Source organism: Centruroides sculpturatus, unplaced genomic scaffold (genome assembly GCF_000671375.1).
Source record: "Centruroides sculpturatus isolate CEXI.00-Female unplaced genomic scaffold, Cexi_2.0 scaffold334, whole genome shotgun sequence".
Taxonomy (NCBI): Eukaryota; Metazoa; Arthropoda; class Arachnida; order Scorpiones; family Buthidae; genus Centruroides; species Centruroides sculpturatus.
The window spans coordinates 495,706-502,557 of record NW_019384688.1 but is presented as its reverse complement, the minus strand read 5'-3'; positions in this window follow the sequence as shown (position 1 = coordinate 502,557).

Below are 6,852 nucleotides of genomic sequence, written 5' to 3'. Positions count from 1 at the left end.
ATAGTCCCATTTTGAAGGAGTGTTCCTTGTTCGCAAATGAACCATTCCATCACGTCTCAACGACTCCAGGATGATGCAGTCAACTTCCGTTGATGGAAAGATGTCAATCCGAGGTCAGGAGATGGAGATGAAGATGGGTGCAAGATACACACACACACACACACACACACACACACACACACAACAACAGATCCGTCACTTGAAACTTTCAGGAGAAGAAGCCGGCGCGTCCTTGAATTTCTGGGATTTTATCCGTTTTCTCTCGGATTCCCCTTTCCGATTGGTCTCTCCTCGTCACCTGATGACAATTCGAAACCTTTTGGGGCATGGGAGAGGTCAAAATCGAAGTTTAATTCTATCTCCAACTGGAAATGGTGGACAGACTTACATTCTTCTATTGTTTAAAAGTTAGCGTCGCGTTTTCATAAAATAAAAATCTCTTTCTAACTACTATATATTTTTTCTCTAAAACAATTACAGTAGAGCATCGATTATCCGAAAGTCAATCATCCGAAAGAATTCCAGTCGGCAAATTTAAATTTTCACCAGTGCTGTGGCATTGCAATCTTTGGCTATGTTTTGGGCTACTCAAATATTTTATGTTTTTGATACTAAATTAACTTCTGAAGTATAATTTTTTATTGTTTTTATATTTTTCAATATATTTATTTTGTTCGTACAAAATAAAAAATAATGTTTAACGATACAATAGTCTTCATTAGGCTTAACATCGACGAAAATTCAACGTGAAGCGACATGTAACGAGAAAAATGTCAAGATGGGATAAATTAATATATTTTTCCGTACATAATTGGTTATCTGAAACATTGATCTTCCGAACAACCCCACTCCCCAATTGATTCGGCTAATCGACGCTCTACTGTATTTTAACGCGAATTTTAGTGAGGTTTCGGACCTGTCCAAAGCCTCACATAAGCATTTGATGCTGATGTCTGTTCACTTTCCTGTAAAGCATATATTTTGCTGTTTACAGATAATTTATGGAATAATTCAGAGAAAAATTGTAGAAGGCACTCTTCTTTATGTATATGCAGAGCCTTTAGAAAATTCGGGTATATACTACTACTTGCTCCCAATCCCACATTGTGTAGATACTTTGCAACAATAGAAATGGGGTTACACTTTTTGAAAGTCTGGAGTATACCTTTATAAAATACACTTCTTCTTCTTCGTCCTGGCCTATATCCCAGATTATTTGGGGTCAGCCCAGAATGTCAATTTACGCCACGTTGGTCTATTTCCAATTGTTTCTTCATCCACTCCACAGTCCAGCATATCTGTTTTTACACATTCAATCCACCTCTTCTTAGGTCTTCCTCTACCTCTATCTCTCTGTACTTTCATATTTAGTGCCTTTTTGTTACATGTTCCTCATTCCTTCTCACCACATGTTCAAACCATGTCAGTCTGTGGCTTTTTATTTTTTCTGAGATAGATACTACCTTTAAACTTCCTCTGATGTAATCATTTCTAATCCTATCCATTCTTGTAACCCCACACATCGACCTCAGCATTTGCATCTCTGCAACATGCAATTGCTTCTCTTCGGTGGCTGTCATCGGCCAGCACTCACACCCATACATAAGGATGGGTCTGATGACAGTTTTATATATTAGCCCTCTTATTTTAAATGGCATGCGTTTGTCACAAGTTATTCCTGTCACATGTTTCCACTTTAACCACCCTGCATTGATCCTCCTAGTAACATACCTATCAATGTTGCCATCTTTCTGGAGCAGAGATCCCAGATATCGGAATTCAGCACTTTCTGGCAATGGTATTCCATTTAGTTTTAACACACCAGTACCAGGGAGACCGTCAAAATTACAGAACATATACTCCGTCTTGGTTTGGCTGATTTTTAGTCCCTCATTTTCCAGCACGTGTTGCCATTTGTTTAGCCGTCTCTGTAATTCTTCCCTGCCCTCATCAATGAGGACTATGTCATCTGCAAACAGCACACACCAGGGTATGTCCTCTTGTACAGCAGATGTTATCACATCCATAACTAATAGGAAGAGGTATGGGCTGAGTGCTGACCCCTGATGTAAGCCCACTCTTACTTCAAACGTGTCCGTCAATTCGGCTGCAGTTCTAACTTGCGTGCTGGCCCTATAGTACATATCTTCAATTGTCACAATGTATTGAAGCGGCACACCTTTCTTACTAAGGCACCACCAAAGGACTTCTCTTGGGACTCTGTCATACACTTTTTCCAAGTCTATGAACACCATATGCAGGTTTCTCCTCACAGATCGGTACTTCTCCATCACCTGTCTCACCACGAATATGGCATCTGTAGTACTCCTCCCAGGCATAAATCCAAACTGGCCTTCAGTGACACTAGTTTCCTCTCTAATCCTCCGTTCAATTACCTTTTCAAAAAGTTTCATTGTGTGAGCCAATAGTTTTATCCCCCTATAATTACTGTATTACATTCCTGCATATCCCCTTTTTCTTTAAAGATGGGTACTAAATAGTTTCTTCTCCATTCATTGGGTATAGTTCCCTCTAACAGTACTTTGTTAAACAGCTCTGTTAACCAGTCTCTTCCCTCCTCTCCTAGGACTTTCCATACCTCTATTGGTATCNACTGGAGATATAAGAACAGATCTTATTTCATCATTTATATAGCAAATGAAAAATCAGCATTAAAAAACATTTGTTTTGTGAAATTTATTTGAAATGAAATTATTTTGTAGGGAGTGGTCATTTAATTAGTGAACTAATTCATGCTTAATTTACTCTTTGTTAGCAATTCCTTTACACATTTGTTGAGGTTTGAGAGTATTAGTTATTCTGTTTAGCTGTTGTTTGTGGGATAATTTTTCTATTTTGTTTAGAATAATTTACTTATTCCATTATATTCTATATCTGCGGTTTCCAACGTTGCGAAAGAGGTTTTATAATCACCCAACATGTTTGTTCCATAGACTTAACATTGTATCTTTGCCACTCCATCATGCTGGAACCTTTACACCTTTCTCAAATCTCTCTTCAGCAGAATCATATATAGGGTAAGAGCTTTAATTTGATCCTGAACTATATTTTTAGCCTCAAAGCTGTTGTTCAAAGTAATTTGACAAACTGAAACCCTCTTTCAATTAATATAATTTGATTTTTCACTCCTAAAGCATATAATTAAATTTGCTTTTTTATGCCCCATTATATGTTTATTCAAATATGTATTTCATTTTAGTTTTATAGAATTTAAAATTTTAAATATGTTTGAAAATTATATTTGTTTAGAAAATACCTTAAATGATGAATAAAAGCAACTATTCTTATTTATTTTAAAGATATCAATATTTATATGTTTATATTATTGAAAAATGGAAAAAAATGGAATTTTTATAAAACAAGATTTAGATGATATGCAGAATATTTGAAGATACCTTTATCAAAACTGTTACAATAACTCTTTATGTTCATTGAATCAAACTTTATATCAATTCATTATTAATGACTGATTGACTAAGATTAAATACTGTATTTACAAGAATTTATTATAAAGATATATTATAAACATATTACTGCTCATATTGATTCTTGCAAGATTGTCACTTTAGCCAAATTACCACATGCTTACTATTGGATAGCATATTATCATTTCAACATTAGCTCCATTTGCCAGAACATTCATGTAAAATTTGCTGGTATTTCTTACCATTTATTCAACCATACTATGAATTGTGTTGTTAGTATAAATGTATTGTTTTAGATCTATGTAAGAATAAAAATAAACAGTTTTCTTCTGATTGTTTGTCCCAAAGAACTGTTTTGAAATGTTTTATACAAGATTTCATGATTCAAGTAATGAATTCAATTTATGTATTCAAGATTATAATTAAAATTAAAATCATCCTAAAAATTACAAGATTTTTTTAGAATGATTTTAATTTTACAAAGTGATATTAGTCTGCAATTAAAAAATTATTAAAAGTATCAATTTTTCCAACATGGTACATAGTGTTTAACCATATACTACTGTACATATATTTTAAATAGTTTGATTTGTCTTATAATATATATGTCTTATAAAATATAATTATATAAATACTGCTTAAACTTTTTGGTGCAAGGCTCTCTAAATCTATACTAATATTATAAAGAGGTAATGTTTGGCTTTTGAATTTAGTAAATTATATCCAAAATTTTTAAAACTCCATTAAATTGCAAAATGTATTCATGTATTCAATCTGTGTTTAACTCCNGATTCGTCTCTTGTTTGAGCGCCACGCAACTCTTGATTACTGACTCCCCCCACACTATTGTTCAGCTTACATGTTCGGACGTGTCGCGCGGAATTGACACATAAATAACACAAAATAAATTGTAGCTATTTCTGTGTTTGTTATATCTACGGAGCCTTGAGAGACTCTATGTGGTGATTTCTTGTAACCGTAAATGAATCAAAAGACGAGATAAGATTAACGAGAACATTTATTAGCTTACATACATCCAACTTGGATTTTACACAAATTGGGAAATTATACCCCGACTTACGTGGTTATCGCTTGGTCCCACCTATCGCGTAAGTTCAGGGTATTACTGTATACTAGTGACAAAGGGGGCTCATGTTTACATTTTTTTAAAGTTTTCTCTGTATTTTTATCAATTATTTCTATGTATATTAATTCTGTTTTTTGTTAACCATTGCCATCATACATTATGTTTGTTTTGTAATGGCATATAATTCTGTATTTTTAAATTTTTATGTTCCATGCTCATGTGCAAAGAGCAATTTGAAAATGTGTTCTATCTCTAGATTTATAATGTTCCATCTGCCATATTACCTGAAGACAGTTATGTACTGTTGAAAGTGCTTCTACTTGTTAATTAAACATATTTACCAGTAATGCCAATAGACAGTTTTTATGTTTTTTGTTTATTTTTAGTAAGTGGCATCCTTGTTTTTATATCTCTACTTTTATGATGAAACTTTGCAACAATGGGAGAGCTGCCCAGCAACTGTATCCCAACTGTTACCCACATTGTCTAGTTCTGATGCACACAGTATTTGCATGTGTCAACGGTTGTGCTAAGCAGGCAGTTTCACTGTAGAGCAATCCGAGGCTGGTGCCAAGGAGAACTCAAATGCCAGACTTTAAAAAACAGGTTTTGGTACATAGTGCAGCAAATCAATTAAAAAAATACACAAACACTTGCTAACATACAGGTAATGAACCATATGAGTTTGTGGCAGATATTTGACTAAGCAGTCTATGCTTTGTAGTTTCTCTAACAGTGCAAGAACCCAGATTTCCAAAGCTGGTGTTGTTTTTGGACAGGGTATCATTTATCATTGAGAGCCTGTTCAATTCATGGAATGACCAGATTTATAATTATGAAAATCTGCCTATGGCACTCATTCCAGAGCATTCCAACACTCACTGGTTTGTCATCAATGTGTGGACAGGAATTGTAGAGCAGTGGCTAATGGGATCATATATATATACAGGAAGGTAGCATATATATATATATATGCTACCTTCCTGTCTCAATGACACACTATGACTATATTTGACAATTCTGCAGGAAGAATTGCCTAGACTTCTGGAAGACATTCCCTTTAACACCTAACATTGCATGTGCTTCCATAATGGGAAACTAGTATAGTTAAGTCTTGTTATTTGAAATCACCTAAACCACATGTTCAGAGACAGAGGGACATGTGCCATGCCACATGTCCCTCTGTCTCTGAACATGTGGTTCCCTGTCATATATCCCTGATATGACACCTATCAATTCCTTTTTTTTATAGGCCACATGAAAAGTCTTGTCTACAAGATACCAATCAACTCTGCTGAGGAATTAATAGTGCAATTTTAACAATTGGAGTTGACATCCTAGGACTTATCTTACACATGTAAAGTACAGTACCATAACATGGTTCAAAGGTGGACCACATGCAATGAAGTTAATAACCATCATTTTGAGCACCTCCTGTAAGTGGAAGTTTCACAAAAGCAAATAAATAAGTATAAAAACCTTTTCCTATCCTTTTCCATTTCTGATCTGTACACCACTGGCAGGAGCACTGATATTACACAGTTACACTTTGTATTTTCATATTTATTAGCATACCAATGGCACAAACACATAAATTTACATAATTTAATTTTTGTTTGTTTGTACAATTGCAAACTTTTATTTCTTTTTACAACCGTTCAAACAAATTTATTGTTTTTTTTTTTTTTTTGTAAAATTGATGTTTCTTATGCCACATGAAAAGTTGTATCTGTTTAGCAGAGATTTAGCCCTACTATCATCCCTACCAGTTTGTTACAGGAGTTCAGATACATGCTGTATATTATTATTAAAGGATCTGTTTGCTTGATATTTTCAAAGATTATAGAAACTAAAAGCTCATTCAGCATTGCTACAATTAAAACACATGATTCACAATTGACATTAATAAATTTTTCTCATAATTATTCAATGTCAGATGTCCAAGACAGGAAAGAAGACAACCTGTTGCTCTATAGAGTTCGGGTTTGAATCCAGGTTAATCTTCAAAAATTTTTAATTGTTTGACTATATGTCAGATCTCTCTCAACATCTGACTAACCCACTGTGAGACTGGCTGAACCACAATTGGCTCTGAAAAAGAAGCTCAGTGCCCACAGGAATAAGAGTTGAAATCAAATTTTGTTGGTATTTAAATTATTGATATACTTTTATGTTTTGAAGTCAGATTCAATTGATTACCCGTCATTTCTGATGATGGGTAATCAATTGAATGAAATATTGCTAAGTCCCATCATTTTTGATGAGACTTAGCAATATTTCCTGTAATAATTTTCTTCTCCTTAAATCCAATATAAAAGC